We start from the raw sequence: 20,566 nt of genomic DNA on the forward strand, positions 1-20,566 counted from the left end.
GGTCGTGAGGGCAGATCTATTTTTAACTCTTTGAGGAAGCTCCACACAGTTTTCCAGAGTGGCTGCACCAGTTCACATTCCCACCAACAGTGCAGGAGGGTTCCCTTTTCTCCGCATCCTCTCCATTTGTGGTTTCCTGCCTTGTTAATTTTCCCCATTCTCACTGGTGTGAGGTGGTATCTCATTGTGGTTTTGGTTTGTATTTCCCTGATGGCAAGTGATGCAGAGCATTTTCTCATGTGCATGTTGGCCACTGTCTATGTCTTCCTCTGCGAGATTTCTCTTCATGTCTTTTGCCCATTTCATGATTGGAGTGTTTGTTTCTTTGCTGTTGAGTTTAAGAAGTTCTTTATAGGGATCCCTGGGTGGCGCAGCGGTTTGGCGCCTGCCTTTGGCCCAGGGCGTGATCCTGGAGACCCGGGATTGAATCTCACGTTGGGCTCCCGGTGCATGGAGCCTGCTTCTCCCTCTGCCTGTGTCTCTGCCTCTCTCTCTCTCTCTCTCTGTGACTATCATAAATAAATAAAGATTTAAAAAAATAAGTTCTTTATAGATCTTGGAAACTAGCCCTTTATCTGATACGTCATTGCAAATATCTTCTCCCATTCTGTAGGTTGTCTTTTAGTTTTGTTGACTGTATCCTTTGCTGTGCAAAAGCTTCTTATCTTGATGAAGTCCCAATAGTTCATTTTTGCTTTTGTTTCTTTTGCCTTCGTGGATGTATCTTGCAAGAAGTTACTGTGGCCAAGTTCAAAAAGGGTGTTGCCTGTGTTCTCCTCTCGGATTTTGATGGAATCTTGTCTCACATTTAGATCTTTCATCCATTTTGAGTTTATCTTTGTGTATGGTGCAAGAGAGTGGTCTAGTTTCATTCTTCTGCATGTGGATGTCCAATTTTCCCAGCACCATTTATTGAAGAGACTGTCTTTCTTCCAGGCTCCACAGAATTCTACACTCACACTGTACAGCTGGACTGATCACAAATCACTGCTTTGTCTTTCCATAGCACTTTAGCGTTTGTAAAACTTTTTTTTTTGGCCAGGTTATTTTATTTAATTTATAATCAGCTTTATTCAGATATGATTTACATATAATAAAATGCATGCAAACAGATGAATTTTGATAAAGATGCCCTCTCCTCCAGTAAGGCCCCCTGAGCTCCCCTTATTATTCCTTATAATCCATCCTACTGCAACCTGAGGCATCCACCTGCATCTCCACTGTCCCCTTCGGGGAGTGACAGGCAGCTCTTCTCACATTCCATTAAGCTGAGCATTTATTAATCACCTGGATGCAGGGCAATGACTCTGGGTTGGGGTGTCAACTATTCCCAACAACAAGTCTGCTCCTTGAAAGGGAGGTCAAGGGACCATTTCCATTAGACTCCAATCCCTTCCAACTACTCAGTGCCTTGGCTGGGAAGATGGAAGTAGGGTATGGGGTTCTCTTCTTTGTGGGCTGGATATAGCACTTCTTGGCTGAATTATGATCTGAACTAAATCTCCAAATACTTGATCTGAAATATGAACTGAACTAAAGCTAAACCCACTAATCACTGTAATTGTCATCAATGTTCATTTTTAACTGGAAGAATGAATATGCCCCAGTGGGACGTGAGAGGGATGGTGGTCTTGAGGTATTAAGGGTCTTAAGGTTCAAGGGTCTTAAGCACCTGAGTGTGATTGTAGACTGAGCACCAGACCAAGGAGGGTTGAGGAAAGGAAGTCTCACACAGGATGGACAGTGGGATCAAGGCATGGTTGTTCTTAGGCTGGGGAGATCAGCTACTAGGCCAAGTGATTCCAGAGATTCTCATGTTCCCAAAAGTGCTGTCACTAGTAAAGTTAATAAAAGATACAAGGCTGCCCAGTTTTAAATTGGATTATTTGGTTTTTAGGTGTTGAGTTATATCAGTTCTTTGCATATTTTGGATACTAACCTTTTATCAGATATGTTATTTGTGAATATCTTCTCCCATCGAGTAGGTTGCCTTTTAGTTTTGTTGATTGTTTGCTTTGCTTTGCTTTTTATTTTTGATGTAGCTTAAATCATTTATTTTTTAATTTTATTTTTCTGATCTCAAGAGACATATCTAGAAAAATGTTATATAGTAACATGTTAGAGACATTACTTCCTGTGCTTTCTGCTAGGATTTTTATGGCTTCGGGTCTCACACTTAAGTCTTTGATCCATTTTGAGATTATGTTTGTGTATGGTATGGTGTAAGAAAGTGGTCCTGTTTCATTCTTTTGCATGTTGCTGTCTAGTTTTCCCAACACCGTTTGTTGAAGAGACTTTTTTTCCCCCATTGGATATTCTTTCCTGTTTTGTCAAAGATTAATTGACCATATAATTGTGGGTTTAGTTCTGATTTTTCTATTCCGTTCTATTGATCTACTTGTCTATTTTTGTGCTAGTACAATACTGTTTTGATTACTACAGCTTTGTAATATAACTTAAAATCTGGATTTATGATACCTCCAGTTTTTCTTTTCTCTTTCAGGTTTGCTTTGGCTATTCAAGATCTTTTGTGGTGAAAAATGCTGGTGGTATTTTGTTAGGGATTGCATGAAATGTGTACATTACTTTGGGGAGTATAGATGATTTAACAATGTTTGTTCATACAATACATGAGCATGGAATGTTTTCCCATTTCTTTGTGTCCTCTTTAATTTTTTCAGTTGCATTTTATAATTTTCAGAGTACAGGTCCTTCATCTCTTTGATTAGATTTGTTCCTATGTGCCTTATTATTTTCAGCAGAACACTATGACTTTTGATTGGAGCATTTAGTACATTTACATTCAAAGTAATTATATGTACTTATTGCCATTTTGTTACTTGTAAGGTTGTTTTTGTAGGTCTTCTCTTTGCCCTCTTCTCTTACTCTCTTCTCTTGTGCTTTGATGGCTTTCTTTAATGGTATGCTTGGATTCCTTTCTTTTTATTTTTTGCATATATATTACAGGTTTTGGTTTGTGGTTACCATTGGTTTTATATAACTATTATATACCCTATGCATATAGCAGGGTATATTAAGTTGATGGTTAACTTTGAATCCATTCTAAAAGCACTAAATTTTTACACTCTCCCCTATTTTAGGTGAATACCATCATACTTTACATCCTTTTTTTTTGTGAATCCATTGATTGACTTTTACAGATATAATATATTTTACAGCTTTTGTGCTTTAACATCTGTACTGGTTTTATAAGTGATTAATCTAGTTTTAGTATGTGTATAGTACCTGGGAAATTTTTTTGTTTCCTACTTTTCTTCTACTTATGTTTTTTTTTCTTTCCTACTCAAAGAATCTCCCTTAACATTTCTTGTACAGATCACTTAGCAGTAAAAAATTCATTTAACTTTCATTTGTTTGGCAAACTCTTTCTCCCTCTTTCTATTCTGAATGATACCCTTGCTGGATAGAGTATTCTTGGTTACAAGCTTTTTCTTTTTAGCATTTGAATATATCATGCCACTCTCTTGTGGCCCACAAAGCTATCAGCTGATAGCTCTATTGGATTTGCTTTATATTTAACTGTTTTCTCTTGCTGCTTTTGAAATTTTCTTTTTTACATCAATTGAGTGATAGGCATTAAGGAAGGCACTTGATCTAACGAGCACTGGTGTTATATACAACTGATGAATCACTAAATTCTACTCCCTGAAAATAATAATACAGTACATGTTAATTAAATTGAATTTAAATTAAAAACATTTAAATCCTCTTTTTTAGTTGGGAGAACATGAGAACATGGGAGCAGGGCATCTGATTTTATTTAGGTTTGTGCAGGTCTGCTTGAGGGATGTGACCTGAAGCCATTTTGGGGGGACTTTGGTCAAGTGGGGCTGGTTGGATGGAGCAATCGATAAGAGAGCATAGAATAAAGGCATTATTTTAGCAAGGTATATACTTGTCTGCTTGCATGAAGAGACCTGCAGCCACTTTCTAGGAACTCCTGATAAGTCAGCTGGGTTGGATCCACAGAGGGCATTTGGGGACAAGGCACAAGGTATTAGTAAATTGGTTCCTACAGGTATCTACATATCAAGGCTGGTGGGGAGTTAGCGGAGAAAAAAAGTCACCTGCCAGCTCTCCTGTTCTTGGAGAACTCTCCTGAAGATCCCTGTTCTTTCCTCATATGTTCCGGGATTTATAAATAAATCTTCCCTTATATACCAGGTGCTTTTTTTTTTTTATGATAGTCACAGAGAGAGAGAGAGAGAGAGAGAGGCAGAGACACAGGCAGAGGGAGAAGCAGGCTCCATGCACCGGGAGCCTGACGTGGGATTCGATCCCGGGTCTCCAGGATCGCGCCCTGGGCCAAAGGCAGGCGCCAAACCGCTGCGCCACCCAGGGATCCCCCAGGTGCTTTTCAAACAGTTGTTTCTATTTTGTGTCTCAGCAGAGTTATTTGTTATGCTGTCTCTTTAAGGACAGAGATTGTTTCCTCTTGCCCTCTGGCTCCCCCAGAGAGGAGTCTGTAATTTTTGAATTTCCCAGTGTTAAGCCCCACTGGCTATAAAAACTCACAAAATCAAGCCCCTCTGTTTTTTTTTCGGAGTCAAACAGAGTCATCTGTTTTTCAGATGGGGATTCATCTTTCCAGCATGTCTGGGATGCCGGGTGTGGGGTCTGTTCTCCCTTCTGCACACGTGCAGTGTCCTTCCCTTTTATGGTTAGTCTCATAGGTTAGTTTGGTTCTGAACATGTCTCTGCCCTTCTTGCCATTTTCAGTGTGATCTCCTCCCCGATTAGCTATGGGGGGCCGGTTCTGTCAACCTTTGGATTGTGTCTAGATTCTTTCTGAGTTAGTTTACACTGATGTGGTTGTTGTCTAGGTTTATCTGTGGAATGGGTTGAGCTTAGGACCTTCCTACTCTTCTATCTTCCCCAGAAGTAAAAATGTCTGCTTTTTAAAAGGAACATATTCAGGGACACCTGGGTGGCTCAGCTGGTTAATCATCCAACTCTTGATTGTTCCTCAGGTCATGATCTCAGGGTCATGAGATGGACCCCTGTGTCACACAGACCTGCTTAAGGTTCTCTCTCTCTCTCTCTTCTCCCTCTGCCCCTCCCCTGTTCTCTCTCTCTCTCTCAAATAAATAATTATTTTTTTAAAAAATGGATGCATCCAACACAAAAGCTTTGGTCTATGGTTAAATTGGCTGGGTTTGTTCCACTTCTTCCCATTTACAATGTGCAAAGCCCATGATCAAGGATCATACACTGAAGAATGTGACCATCTTAGTCATGCTTAGTGTTCATGGTAGGCATTTCCAGTGGAAGGACATTTTGCATCATCTCATCTTTGCTGCATTTCAGCTCTTCCTTTAGCCTCAATTCTGGCATTAACACTGTCTTTTAAAATGCATTCTATTATTTCTCAAAATATTTTTTATTGTGGTAAAATATACATAACATAGAATTTATTAACTTTTTTTCCCATTTCAACCACTTTGAAGTATACAATTCAGTAGCACTAACTATATTAACAAAGTTATGCAACCGTCACCACTATCAATCAGTCTCTGGAATTTTTTCATCATCTCAAACTGAAACTCTATAACCACTAAATAACTCTCTTGTTTCTTATGCTTGATTTCACTCAATACATTCTTAGTCCTCTGGATATTTATTTATTTTTTGGATATTTATTTTCTTATGAAATACATCATCAAAAGAAAGAGCTACTTGAGAATGCTGTTCAGTTGCTTGCTTTCTTTTCCAGGCTTTTCTTCCACTGCCCTTAGTTAGCTTTCCTTTAAAAATGCATATGGTATTGCAACCAATTCGGTTTTAAAAATTGATTGCCCAAACAGGAAAACTTAAATTTCTCTCCAAAAAGGGCTGTGGATAGTTCCCGTTGCTGGTTTTGAAACTGTAATTTTCTGTAATCTCTTATGAAAGTTCTGTAGGATACCTGACAGCTAAAGCAAGTTCAACTTGCCAATCTGTTGGGAAACTGGCCTTTTGCTTTATACTTCCCTCAAGAAGATGATAAACTATTTTGTCACCCATTGCAAAACTGAGTATGCAATATGACCTAAATACATATTCTTCTCATGTTTTTTCCATTTCACTGTATAGTGTTTCTAAACCTTCAAAGAACACTGGCACTTCAGAGCACAAAGAACAGCAGTAGTAGATTTATTTGGAATTTTGTTTCATTTCATTATTGATGTGTTATTTTAGGGTATTACTTTCTCAGATAAGGTTTCAAAGGACATGAGTGTGCTTAACTACTAAAAGAAAAAGAGAAAATTTGTTAACAAAAGACTATTACATTCTCTGAAGAATGTGTACACATGACTAATTTCATGACTAATAAGCCATGAAAAGATGTTCAATATCATTAGCCACCAGAGGAATGCAAATCAAACCACAATGAGATGCCACTTCACATACAGTGGGATGGCTATAATAAAAAAGACAGATATTAACAAGTGTTGGTGAGGATGTGGAAAAATTATAACCCTCATACACTGCTAGTGGGAATATAAAATGCTATAGCCACATTGGAAAATACTATGCTATTTCACAAACAAAAATAGAGATACCATATGACCTGACAATTCAGTTCCTAGGTAGATACTCAAGAGATCTGAAAACATATGCTCACCAATAAAAACCTTATACGTATATGTTCATAACAGCATAATAACATCATAACATTTATAATTTTCAAAAAGTGGGAAAAATTCAACTATATCTCACCTGATGGATAAATGAAATGTGGTCTATCCATACAGTGAAATAGTATTCAGTCATAAAAAGAGATGAAGTATTGATATGCTCCAAACATGGATGAATCTGGAAAACTTTATACTAAGTGGAAGAAGCCAGGCACAAAGGATCACAAATTGTATAATTTCATTCATATAAAATGTACAGAATAGGCAAATCTATAAAGAGACAAAGTAGATCAGTGTTTGTCTAGAGCTGGCCATCAGGGTGGGAGGACTAAGTGGTGATAGCTAAGGAGTACATGGTTTCTTTCTGGGTTAGTGGAGATGTTCTAAAATTGATTGCAGTGATGATTGTACACGAAAAAATCCCCGAATTATATATTTTAAATGGGTGAATTATATGATATATGATTCGTATTTCAATACAAGTCTTAGAAATGACTATTACATTATACATCTAGAGATAAAAGAACAGAAGAAACAAAGTCAGCTAAAAGCAGATTTCCAAAGTTCTGCACAGTAAGTGAAGCACCAGGGGCATTTCACTGCAGACTGTACAGATGATGCGTGTCTTTTCATCCCCATCAGTTTGCCATAGACACTGATTTCACAGAATGGAGGCATTTTCAGGATTTCCCACTGACTGACTTATCTCACATAGCATAATATGTCTAGCTCCATCCATGTCATTGCAAATGGCAAGATTTCATTCTTACGGAGGAGTAATATTCCATTGTACATACATATACCACATCTTCTTAGTCCAATCATCAATCAATGAACACTTAGAATATTTCTATAATTAAGCTATTGTGGACAATGCTTCTAAAATATTGGAGTACATGCGCCTTTTTGATTGCCGAGAGAGAAGAGAGAGCGAGAGGGGAGGAAATAATCTCCTTATTGCGATTACGGGAAAGGTCAATGAGTCAAGGGTTCTAGTGTTTGGGTGACGTGTTGGAAGGAAAGAATTCGTAGCTTGGGAGGAGAGCATCTCACGCGCTGTATGCCAAGTTTGCATTCAATAATATGATGAGTTAATCTCTATATATCACGATTATCTAATGAAATATAGGGTTGTTTAACATCACTGTAGATGAGTCATCTATAGATAGAGAAATAAATGCAGAGTTAGAACGCGAGCAGTGGAGTGTATATATATAGGAGGGGGTATTTTTAAATGGTGATGAGTGATGGGAGGCGCTCGCGATATAGCATACATTATGTTGAGATAAGATGATATTTATTGTTCAACCTGATTTGAGGAGATGATCTGTGGTGTGGGTACGCCAGTGTGTGGGCTGAGAAATGGGAGGATAAGTGGGGGTGGGGTTGTGTGTGGGATAAGTACGTGTTGTGTGGGGGTGTATTTAAAGTTTTATTGTTGTAGATTTATTTGGAAAATATTTAGTGTGTGAAGGGATGGGTGTTGTGAGTAAGGATAGGTGTTGAGTGGTTAAGTTTTTTGTTATGGTGTGATGTTTGGTAATTATAATGAGTTTGTATTGTATTTGTTGGTTTTGAAAATATGTAAATAGATAGGGATGGGTTGAATATAATAGAGAGGGGGTGTGGGGAAGGTATAAAATTTATGTTAGTTAATAAATTTGAAAAGTTTTTGGGGTATGGTGTTAGTTAGGGAAATGTTAATATTATGAAATTATAAAGGTATCATAAGAACAGTGTTATAGATTTTATGGTGTTGGAATAGTGTATTATGGAAGGAGGGGGGGTGAGTTGGAAATTTTGGGGGAATGTTAGGTGTATTTAGTTAATGGGAGAGTGGATTTTAGTGGTAAAGGGAGTATGTGGATTTGTTAGAAAAGTTTGTATTATATTTTTTGTTGAGACTGTCCTTTTTTCCACTGGGCATGTTTTCCTACTTTGTTGAAGATTAATTGGCCATACAGCTGTGGGTTTCTTTTTGGGTTTTCTATTCTGTTCCATTGATGAATGTGTCTGTTTTTGTGCCAGTACCATACTGTCTTCATGACTACAGCTTTGTAATATAGCTTGATGTCCAGAATCGTGATGCCTTCAGATTTACTTTCCTTTTTCAAGGTTTTTTTTGACTATTCAGAGTCTTTTGCCATTCCATATAAATTTTGGGATTATTTATTCTAGCTCTGTGAAAAGTGCTGGTGGTATTTTGAGAGTGATTGCAATGAACATGTAGATTACTTTGTGTAACATAGACATTTTAACAATATTTTTTTCCAGTCCATGAGCATGGAATACTTTTCCATTTCTTTGTGTCCTTCAATTTCTTTCATAAGTGTTATTCCTTTTTTTTGTTTTTTAAATTTAAATTCAATTTGCCAACATATAGCACATCATTAGTTTCAGATGTAGTTTTCAATAATCTATCAGTTGCATATATCACCCAGTGCTCATCACATCACATGCTCTCCTTAAGGCCCATTACCCAATTACCCTATTCCCCCATCCACCTCCCCTCTAGTAAAACTCAGTTTATTTCCTATAATTAAGAGTTTCTCATGGTTTTTCTCCCTCTCTGATGACTTTCCATTTGGTTTTCCCTCCCTTACCCTATGATCTTCTTCGGCACTGTTTCTTACATTCCAAATATGAGCAAAACAATATAATAGTTGTCTTTCTCTGACTGACTTATTTCACTCAGCATAATAACCTCCAGCTCCATTCATGTCGATGTAAATGGTAAGTATTCATCCTTTCTATTGGTTGAGTAATATTCCATTTGAGGTATTATATATATATATACATAATCATTTTCTTTATCCATTCATGTGTTGATAGACATCTCAACTCTTTCCATAATTTGGTTATTGTGGACATTGCTGCTATAAACATTGAGGTTCTGGGGATCCCTGGGTGGCTCAGTGGTTTAGTGCCTGCCTTTGGCCCAGGGCATAGTCCTGGAGCATGGGATCGAGTCCCATGTTGGGCTCCCTGCATGGGGCCTGCTTCTTTCTCTGCCTGTGTCTTTGCCTCTCTCTCTGTCTCTCATGAATAAATAAATAAAATCTTTAAAAAAAAACAGTGGGGTGCATGTGCCTCTTCAGATAATTATATTTGTATCCTTGGAGTAAATACTTAGTATTGTATTTGCTGGGTCATAGGATAGTTCTACTGTAACTTCTTGAAGACCCTCCATGCTGTTTTCCAGAGTGACTGTACCACCTTGCATTCCCACCAACAGTGTAAGAAGGTTCCCCTTTCTCCTCATCCTCATCAACATCTGTCATTTCCTGACTTATTAATTTTAGCCATTCTGACTGGTGTGAGGTGGTAACTCGTTGTGGTTTTGATTTGTATTTCCCTGAGGCCAAGTGATGAGGAACATTTTCTCATGTGTCTGTTGGTCATTTCTATCTCTTTTTCTTTGGAGAGGTGTCTGTTTACATTTTCTACCCATTTCTTGACTGCTTGTTTTTTGGATGTGAGTTTGATAAATTCTTTGCTAATTTTGATACTAGCCCTTTATCAGATATATCATTTGTAAACACCTTCTTCCGTTCCATAGGTTGTCTTTCAGTTTTGTTGACAGTTTTCTTTGCGGTGCTGAAGTTTTTATCTTGATGAAGTCCCAATTGTTCATTTTTACTTTTGTTTCCTTTGCTTTTGGAGATGTGTCTAGCAAGAAGTTCCCATGGCTGAGGTCACAGAGTTTGCTGCCTGTGTTCTCCTATAGGACTTTGATTGATTCCTGTCTCACATTTAGGCATTTCACCTATTTTATCTTTGTGTTTGATGGAAAATGGTCATTCTTCTACATGTGGCTGTCCAATTTTCCCATACCATTTGTTGAAGAGACTTTTTTCCATTGGATATTCTTCCCTGCTTTGTTGAAGATTAGTTGACCCTAGAACTGAGGGTCCATTTCTGGGTTCTCTATTCTGTTCCATTGATCTATGTGTCGGTTTCTATGCCAGTACCATACTGTCTTGGTGTAATATAGTTTGAAGTTCGCCATTGTGATGGCACCAGCTTTGGTTTTCTTTTTCAACATTCCTCTGGCTAGTCAGGGTCTTTTCTGATTTCATACAGATTTTAGGATTATTTGTTCCAGCTTAGTGAAAAATGTCATGGCATTTTAATAGGAATTACATTGAATGTGTAGATTGCTCTGAGTAGCGTAGATATTTTCACAATATTTATTCTTCCAATTCATGAACATGGAATGTTTTGTCATGTCTTTGTATTTTCCTCAATTTCTTTCATAAGTGTTCTGTAGTTTTTAGAACAAATCCTTTACCATTTTGGTTAGGTTTATTTCTAGGTATCTTGTAGCTTTTAGTGCAATTCTAAATTGGAACAATACCTTAATTTCTCTTTCTTCTGTCTCATTGTTAGAGTATAGAAATGCAGTTGACTTCTGTGAATTGATTTTGTATCCTGTAACATGACTGAATTGCTGTATGTTTTAGCAATCTTAGGGTGGAGTCTTTTGGGTTTCCATATAAAGTATCATGTCATCTGTGAAGAGTGAGAGTTTGACTTCTTTGCCAACTTGAATTCCTTTTATTTCTTTTTGTTGTTTGCTGAAGCCAAGTCTTCTAGTACTATTGAATGTTGGTATCTCTGTTGTGTTCCTGACCTTATGAGAAAAGGTTTCAGTTTTTCTCCATTGAGAATGGTATTTTCGTGGGCTTTTATGATATTGAGGTATATTTCCTCTATTCCTACAGTGGAGAGTTTTAATCAAGAAAGGATGCTGTATTTTGAACAGATGCTTTCTCTGCATCTATTGAGAAGATCATATGGTTCTTTTTTTTCCCCTCTTAGTGATGTGATCTATCACGTTGATTGATTTATGAATGTTGAAACACCCTTGCATTGTGGGAGTAAATCCCACTTGATCATGGTGAATAATCCTCTTAATATACTGTTGGATCCTATTGGCTAGTATCTTGGTGAGAATTTTTGCATCCATGTTAATCAGGGATATTGGGCTGTAATTCTCCTTTTTAGTGGGGTCTTTGTCTGGTTTGGGGATCAAGGTGATGACCTCATAGAATGAGTTTGAAAGTATTCCCTCCCTTTCTATCCTTGAAGTGGCTTTAGTAGAATAGGTATTATTTCCTCTCTAAACGTTTGATAGAATTCCCCTGGGAAGCCATCTGGCCCTAGACTTTTGTGTCTTGGGAGGTTTTTGATGACTGTTTCAATTTCTGATTATTGGCCTGTTCATGTTTTCCATTTCTTCCTGTTCCAGTTTTGGTAATTTGTGGTTTTCCAGAAATGCATCCATTTTTTTCTAGATTGCCAAATTTATTGGCATATAGTTGCTCATAATATGTTTTTTTTTAATCGTTTGTATTTCCTTGGTGTTGTCTGTGATCTCTCCTCTTTCGTTCATGATTTTATTAATTTCAGTCTTTTTTATTATTTATTTATTTATTTATTTAATTTATGATAGTCAGAGAGAGAGAGAGAGAGAGAGAGAGAGAGAGAGAGAGAGAGGCAGAGACATAGGCAGAGGGAGAAGCAGGCTTCATGCACCGGGAGCCCGATGTGGGACTCGATCCCAGGTCTCCAGGATCACGCCCAGGGCCAAAGGCAGGCGCCAAACTGCTGCGCCACCCAGGGATCCCAGTCTTTTTTATTTTTAATAAGGCTGGCTAATGGTTTATCTATTTTATAAATTCTAAGAACCAGCTCCTGATTTTGTTGATCTGCTCCACAGTTCTTCTGGTCTCTATTTCATTGAGTTCCATTCTGATTTTTATTCTCTCTCTTCTCCTGCTTGGTTTAGGCTTTATTTGCTATTCTTTCTTCAATTCCTTTAGGTGCAAGGATAGCTTGTGTATTTGAGTTCTTTTCAATTTTTGAGGAGAAATACACTGTATTGCAATGTATTTCCCTCTTAGGATCACTTTTGCTATATCCCAAAGATTTTTAACAGTTGTATTTTCATTTTCATTAGTTTCCATGAATCTTTTAAATTCTTCTCTAATTTCTTGGTTGACCCATTCATCTTTTAGCAGGATGCACTTTAACCTCCATGTGTTTGAGCTTCTTCCAAGTTTCTTCTTGTGATTGAGTTCTAGTTTCAAAGCATTGTGGTCTGAAAATATGAAAGGGACAATCTGTCTTTTGGTATCAGTTGATACCGTATTTGTGACCCAGTGTGTGATCTATCCTGGAGAAAGTTCCATGTGCACTTGAGAAAGAACGTGTATTCAGTGGCATTAGGATGGAATGTTTTGTATATATCTGTGAAATCTTTTTGGTCCAGTGTATCATTCAAGGTCTTTGTTTCTTTCTTGATGTTCTGCTTAGAAGGTCTGTCTTTTGCTGAGAGTGCTGTGGTGAAGTCTACTATTAGTGTATTAATCTAAGTATGTCTTTAGTTATTAATTGATTGATATATTTGGCTGCTCCCACATTGAGAGGCATAAATATTCATAATTATTAGGTCTTCTTATTGGATAGACCCTTGGATAGACCATTTGAATGGTAAAAGGTTCTCCACACCTTCATTTTCAGGCTGCAGGTGTCCTTAGGTCTAAAATGAGTCTCTTGTAGACTGCATATAGATGGGTCTTACTTTTTTTATCCAGTCCAATACCCTGCATCTTTTGATGTGATCATTTAGCCTGTTCACATTCAGAGTAACTATTGAAAGATATTAATTTAGTGTCATATATTACCTATTCAGTTCCTATTTTTGTGGATTGATTCTTTGGGCTTCATCTTTCTTTTACAGGGTCCCCCTTAATATTTCTTGCGGAGCTGGTTTGGTTGTCACACATTCTTTTAGTTTCTGCCTATCCTGGAAGCTCTTTATCTCTCCTATTCTGACTGAGAGCCTTGGTGGATAAAGTATTCTTGGCTGCATGTTTTTCTCATTTAGTGCCCTTCATATAGCATGCTGGCCCTTTCTGGCCTGATTCTGTGGAGAGGTCTGCTGTTAATCTGACATTTTTTCCCATATAAGTTAAGAATCTCTTATCTCGAGCTGCTTTAAGAATTGTTTATTTTTAAAATTTGCAAATTTCACTATTAAATGTCGAGGCGTTGAATGATTTTTATTTTTTTTTTGGGGGGGGGGGAACCTCTCTATATCCTGGATCTGAATGCCTGTTTCCTTTCCCAGATTAGAGAAGTTCTCAGCTATGATTTGTGCAAATACACTTTGTGGTCCTCTCTCTCTCTCTCTCTCTCTCTCTCTCTCTCTCAGCCTCTTCTGGAATCCCAATTAGACATATATTCTTTCCTCTCAAGCTATCATTTATTTCCTTAAGCCTTTCTTCATGGGTTCTTAATTGTTTTTCTCTTTTTTCCTTAGTATCCTTCCTTTCCAACAACTTGTCTTCTGTCACTCAGTCTCTCTTCTACCTCATTAACCTTAGCAGTTAGAGCATCCAATTTGGACTGCATCTCAGTTAAAGTATTTTTCATTTTGGCCTGATTAGATCTCATTTCTGCAGTAAGAGAGTCTCTAGAGTCCTTTATGCTTTTCCCATTGCCACCAGTAACTTTATAAGTGTACTTCTCAATTGAATTTCTGACATGGTATTTAAATCCACATTCAGCAATTCTGTGGCAGAGATATTTGTTTCCAGTTCTTTCTTTTGTGGTGAATTTTTCCTTCTAGTCATTTTGTCCAGTGCACAGTGGCTGTATAAGTGATAAGAGTCAAAAATATCATCCATGACTTAAGTAAAATATACTCTAGATGATTCTGAAAAGGTCAGAGACCAGAAAATTAAAAAAAGCAGAATAGAACAAAATAAAACAAAAGAACCACTACAATGAAAATCAAAATTTAAACAATACAGTAAAAATAAAAAAAAACAAGGAAAAAAAGTGTGTTGGTGGTGGTGAGGAAGTGGTGGTGGAGAGAGAATATAGTCTCTGAAGGGACCTAGAGGTCGATCCTCTTAGTTCCTGTGTATTTTGTTTTGTATGTTGGAAGATGCTCAATTCCAAATTTATATATAAACCAGCAAAACTTATATAAAGACTCAACATTGACCCCCCAAACATAGAGAAGATAAAAGAAGGGGGCAGAATGGGAAGGACGAGAATATATAGTTTCACAAAATGAACCGACATGGTGTTCCACTTTGTTCTGGGTGTATTTTTGTCCATGTGTTAGAAGGTACTAACTTCCACGATTGTAAAACAAAATGATACAGAAAAAAACAAAAAAGCAAAAACCCATATTTCGTGTATCTACCAAAATTAAATTGAATACATTGAAGGGAATCCAAAAGTGAAAAATAACTGGCACTGAGGGGGGCACTTGGCAGGATGAGCACTAGGTGTTATGCTATATGTTGGCAAATTGAACTCCAATTAAAAAAATAATAAAAAAACCAAAAGTGAAAAATATATCTAAGACATGTAATTGTAGAAATATGAAAGTCAAAAAGGAAAAAGCTTAAAAACAAAGAGTTGTTAAAACATTGTAGTTAAGGCAGGAAAAGAGAAAAAATATTGGAAATTTTTAACCTGATATAAAAACGAGTTGTAATGAAAACAAAAACAAAAACAACCCTTTAGTTCTATATATTATTTTCCCTCAGTCCTGTAACTCTCCAGTGCTGCTTTTTCAGTAAACTTGCTTTTCCCTTGTTCTTCCAGCATTTATTCTGGCAGAGAGGTCTGCTGTGCTGATTCTCATGTGTCTTTGCCTGGGTGCTGGACTCAGTATGAGGTCTTTATCCTGTGAGATCTTTGTAACAAGGCCCCACCTTGTTACAAGCAAAAAACTTTTCTCTCAGTAGCATTCCAGCTAACCTCTTTATATCTCAGGTCAAATCTGTAGGTATTCATGATATTTTGAAAGTTACCTAGGTATGTTTGTGGGATCAGATGAGTTGAGGACCCCTACTCTTTCACCATCTTACCTTGATCTTTGTTTCCATGAATTTTAAAAAATTCTTCTTTAATTTCCTGGTTGTCCCATTTATTTTTTAGTAGGATGTTCTTTAACCTCCAAGTATCTGTGCTCCTTCCAACTGCTCTCTTGTGATTGAGTTCAAATTTTAAATTATTGTGGTCTGAAAATATGCAGGGAATAATCCCTGTTTTTTGGTACCAGTTGAGACCTGGTTTGTGGCCCAGTATGTATGTAATATGTAGAAAGTTCCATATGCACTCAAGAGAAGTGTGTATTCTGTTGCATTACAATGGAATAATCTATATACATCTATGAAGTCCATCTGGTTCATTGTGTCATTCAGAACCCTGGTTTCCTTTTTGCTCTTCTGCTTAGATTATCTGTTCATTGCTGTGAGTGGAGTGTTGAAGTCCCTTACCTTTTTTGTATTATTATCAGTGTGTTTCTTTATTTTGATTATTAATTGGTTTACATTATTGGCTGCTCTCAAGCTAGGAGCAAAAATAGTTTCAATTGTTAGATTTTCTTGTTGGATAGGTGCTTTAAGTATTATACAGTGTTCCCCTTCATCCCATACTACAGTCTTTGTTTTAAAATCTAATCTGTCTGATATAAGGATTGTTACCTCAGCTGTCTTTTGATGTTCATTAGCATTATAAATGGTTCTCTATCCCCCCTTTTCAATCTGGAGGTGTCTTTTGGGTCTAGAAAGGTCTTTGAGTCCTTTGTGGACAGCATATGGATGGGTCTTGCTTTTTTATCCAATCTGATACCCTGTGTGCCTTGATTGGAGCATTTAGCCCATTTACAATAGTTATTTAGAGTAACTATTGAAAGATATGCACTTAGTGCCATCGTATTAGCTGTAAAGTCCCTGTTTCTGTAGATTCTCTTTGTTTCTTTGTGGTCTCTGTTACTTTTGGGCTTTCTCTTTGCTTTTGGATCCCCTTTAAGATTTCTTGCAGGGCTGGTTTAGTCATCATGAATTCTCTTAGTTTCTGTTTTTCCTGGAAGCTTTTAGTCTCATCTTCTATTCTGAATGACAGCTTGCTGGATAAAGTATTCTTGATTCCATTTTTTTTCTCATTAATACTCTGAATATATCATGCCAGTCCTTTCTGGCCAGCCAGGTCTCTGTGGTTTGGTCTTCTGCCAGTCTAATGTTTCTACCCTCGTAGGTTACGGGACCTCTTGTCTCAAGCTGCTTTCAGGATTTTCTCTTTATCTCTTAGATATGCGTGCTTTACTTTTATATGTTGGGGGTGTTGTTCTATCTTTTTTTTTTAAAGATTTATTTATTCATGAGATAGAGAGAGAGAGAGAGAGAGAGAGAGAGAGAGAGAGTAAGTCAGAGACACAGGCAGAGGGAGAATCAGGCTCCATGCAGGGAACCTGGCATGGGACTCGATCTCTGGTCTCCAGGATCACACCCTGGACTGAAGGCAGTGCTAAACCACTGAGTCACGCAGGCTGCCCAATGTTCTGTCTTTTATTGATTTTTAGTAGGGTTCTCTGTGCCTCCTGGTCTTAGATGTTTGTTTCCTTTACCACTTTAACAATGTTATCAACTATGATTTGCTCCAAGATACATTCTGTCCCCCTCTCTTTTTCTTCTTCCTCTTGGAATCCAATAGTTCTAATATTGTTTTGCTTTATGGCATTGATGTTTTCTCAAAGCCTCCCCTCATGATCCATTAGTTGTTTTTATCTCTTTTCCTCAGCTTTCTTACTTTCCATCATTTTGTCTGTCACTGACTCTTCTGCCTCTTACTCTAGCTGTTAGCATGTCCTTTTTAGACTGCATATCAGTTAAAATATTTTTAATTTTAGCCTAATTAGATTTTAGGTCTTTTATTTCTGCACTAAGGGATTCTATAGTGTTTTTTTATGCATTTTTAAGCCCAGCTAGTATTTTTACAATTGTTATTCTAAATTCTAAGTCTGACATTTTACTTATATCCATATCGATTAAATCCATGTCAGAGAGTATTACTTCTGGTTCTTTCTTTTGTTGTGAATATCTCCTTCTAGTCATTTTGTCCAGAGAAGAATAGATGAACAAAAGAAATAAATTAAAAATTTCAATTATGACTCCAGTGAAATATACACTAGACAAATTCAAAGAGATCAGAAACCAAAAAAAAGGAAAAAGAAGAGAGAAAGAAAGAATGTAATCTATCAGACACTAGATCCCCAGATTGAAAAGAATGAAAAACTTATATATACAAAAATAAATTTGAATTCAGTGAAAAGAAGCCAACAATGAAGAATATATCTATAAAGTGTAAATGTCAAAATGAAAATTTAATAAAGACTTAAAAAGACAAGAGTTGATAAAAGGAAAAAATAAAAAAACAGAAAATTTTCAACTGAAAGAATAAAGAATCATGAGAAAAAAACCTCAAATTCTATATATTATTTTCCCATAATGCAGAGTTTTTCAGTTCTGTGTGATCTGTAAACTTGGTATTAGCCTGATCCTCCTGCTGGTCTTCTGAGAGAGGAGCTTATTGCACTGATTCTCAGTTGTCCTTTTTGCACAGAGTTGCTGTGCCCCTTGTCAGGGGCCCTGGCTCAGTGTAAGCTGCTTCAAGTTGCTCCATGTGGCTTTTGTTACCTGAAGACTTTTTTCTACACTTTAGAGGATGAAAAAAATTAAAATGGTAGAGCCCCGATCTCCAGCCCTGGAGCTGAGTGATTCTGGCCCCCACTTTTCAGTACACACTCAGGGTAATGTAGTCAGTCAGTTCTGGGTGTGCCAAACTGCACATAGTCTTGCAGCACCCACCTGCATCAATCATCCCAGGGGAGGAAGGGTGGTTTCACCTCTGCCATACTGCTCAATGGGCCTCTGCTTGGGGAGTGGTCCCCAGATGGTGCTGTGGTTCACAATTTATGGCAACACCTAGCTGAGAGGCCACTCCGGGCTGACTAATTGCAGCGGCTTCCCCATTCCAATGCTTGGGAACTCAACCACACTCAGGTACCCCCTGTTCTTTCTGTGACCTCAGGGATCCTGAGATCACAGTGTCCCACCTAGGATCCCCACCACTTCCACACTTGATCACCTTTCAGGCAGGGACATTCCTCACGAGAGCAGACTTCTAAAAGTTCCAATTTTGCACTCCACTGCTATATCACTTTCTGGTAGCTGGCTAAGGAGGCTCCCTCCCACCCTAGACTTATTTTCTGATATAGGCCCTCAGATTCACTCCCCTGCACCTCCTACCTTGCAAAAAATGGTTTACTTTCTATTTGAAGAATTGCTGCAATTCTTTTCTTAGATCACAGGTTGAATTCACAAGTGTTCAGAATAATTTGGTAGATATCTAGTTCACTTCAAGAGACCAGATGAAATGAGAGGCCCCTCTTCTTCTGCCATCTTCTGTTCTGTGCTTTATTAATGTGAGGTATCAGATTGATTGATTGGCAGATGTTGAATGAATTAATAACAAAATTAAAGAAACACATCAACAATAATATAGGGGATTTAACACCCCACTCACAGCAATGGACAGATTATATATATATATATGATCTCCTGATCTGCATTTCCTAGCTCTGTGGTCGAGTGCTGTGTGAAACTGGGCACAAGTTTCTGACAGTTTCCTGTCAGAATCATCTAGAGTATATATATATATACATATATATACACACACACACACACACATACATATATACATATGTATATGTATATATATATGTTATCATATATGATGCCTAAGTGTGTATATATATATAGTTTCTGTCTCTGATACTGGGTTAGCTCATGGTTACTTATGGAAAACGTGACCTGGAATTCATTCAGAGTGTGAAATTAGGTTTTGTCATTTCCTGAAAATCTGCTTTCAGGAAGGATAAGGTGGGAGGCGGAGCACCAAAGGAGTCGGGTCCTCACCTCACCTGTCCCCACCAACTTACCTAGGTAACTTTCAAACCGTCCTGAAAACCTTCAAATTCGACCTGAGATTTAAAGAGAGAACAGCTGGAATGCTACAGAGAGAAGGGTTTTTGCTTCTAACAAGGTAGGAGGGTGAAAAAAAAAAAAAAGAATCAAGTGGGGGAGGGGCTCCGAGGAGCCAGGCTAAGGGAGCAGGAAAGCCCCTTCCCAGAGATGCAGGAACTTTAAAGAAATCTGCACCAGATTCTTCCAGGATGGAAAGGTGCTCAGTAAGGAACTGGGGCAGGATAGCAAGGGGGGCAGTGGAGCCCCCAGTCTCCCGGGGTCACTAAGAGAGGAGGGGTATCCAAGGGAGAGTGCAGGCTGAGATCGGTAAAGGGGCTGGAGCCCACCTGGCGGGGCCTTGGGAGAAGCTGGGGGTCAGGCGGGGGCTCCAGGCAGAGGGGGCTGCGCCCTGCTGCCTTCGGGAGCCTTGGCACTGGGAGCGCGATTCCAGCGGCGCAGGCCCCAGAGCCCAGGGCGCCGGGGGATACAGCCCAGGATCCTGCACTCCCCCCCGGGACAGGCCAAGGTGGGAGGGCCCAGGACTGCCAGGACGCTCCTGCCACCGGGTGGCCCCGAGCTGTGCAGGTCAGCGCCCCCCGCCCCTGGAGCATCCAGGCCCCTGTGGACTAGGAGATGCGGTAGTTACTGCGGGAGCTGACTTCAGGGCTGGGGACCTGGTCGCCACCAGTGTGGTTGTCCCTCCTGGTGTCACCCTGTGCCTGGGAGACTGGGTGCCACCAGGGAACAGGGGCCTCACGGGATAAACAGCTCCAATTGAGCCCAGCACCCAACGGGGGGAGGGCAGCTCCCCCAGGTGCACACACCTGAGAGCACAGCAGCCCCTCCCCCAGAGACCAGCTGGAAGGAAAGGGGAAGAGCAATTTCTGGACCGAGCAGCTCTGGAAAGCTCTAGGGGAAGTCAAGGGATTTACACTATATAGAACCAGAGGGGTACCCCTCCTTTTTTTTTTCTTTTTCCATACAAGTCGTTTTTATATCAGACTATAAACTTCCGTTTTTTTTTTCTCTTTTGCCACCTTAACCACAATATTTTACCACCTCTTCATTTTTAAGTTTCTTCCTTTTTGACTTTCA

This window comes from Nyctereutes procyonoides, unplaced genomic scaffold, assembly GCF_905146905.1.
Source record: "Nyctereutes procyonoides isolate TBG_1078 unplaced genomic scaffold, NYPRO_anot_genome, whole genome shotgun sequence".
Lineage (NCBI taxonomy): Eukaryota > Metazoa > Chordata > Mammalia > Carnivora > Canidae > Nyctereutes > Nyctereutes procyonoides.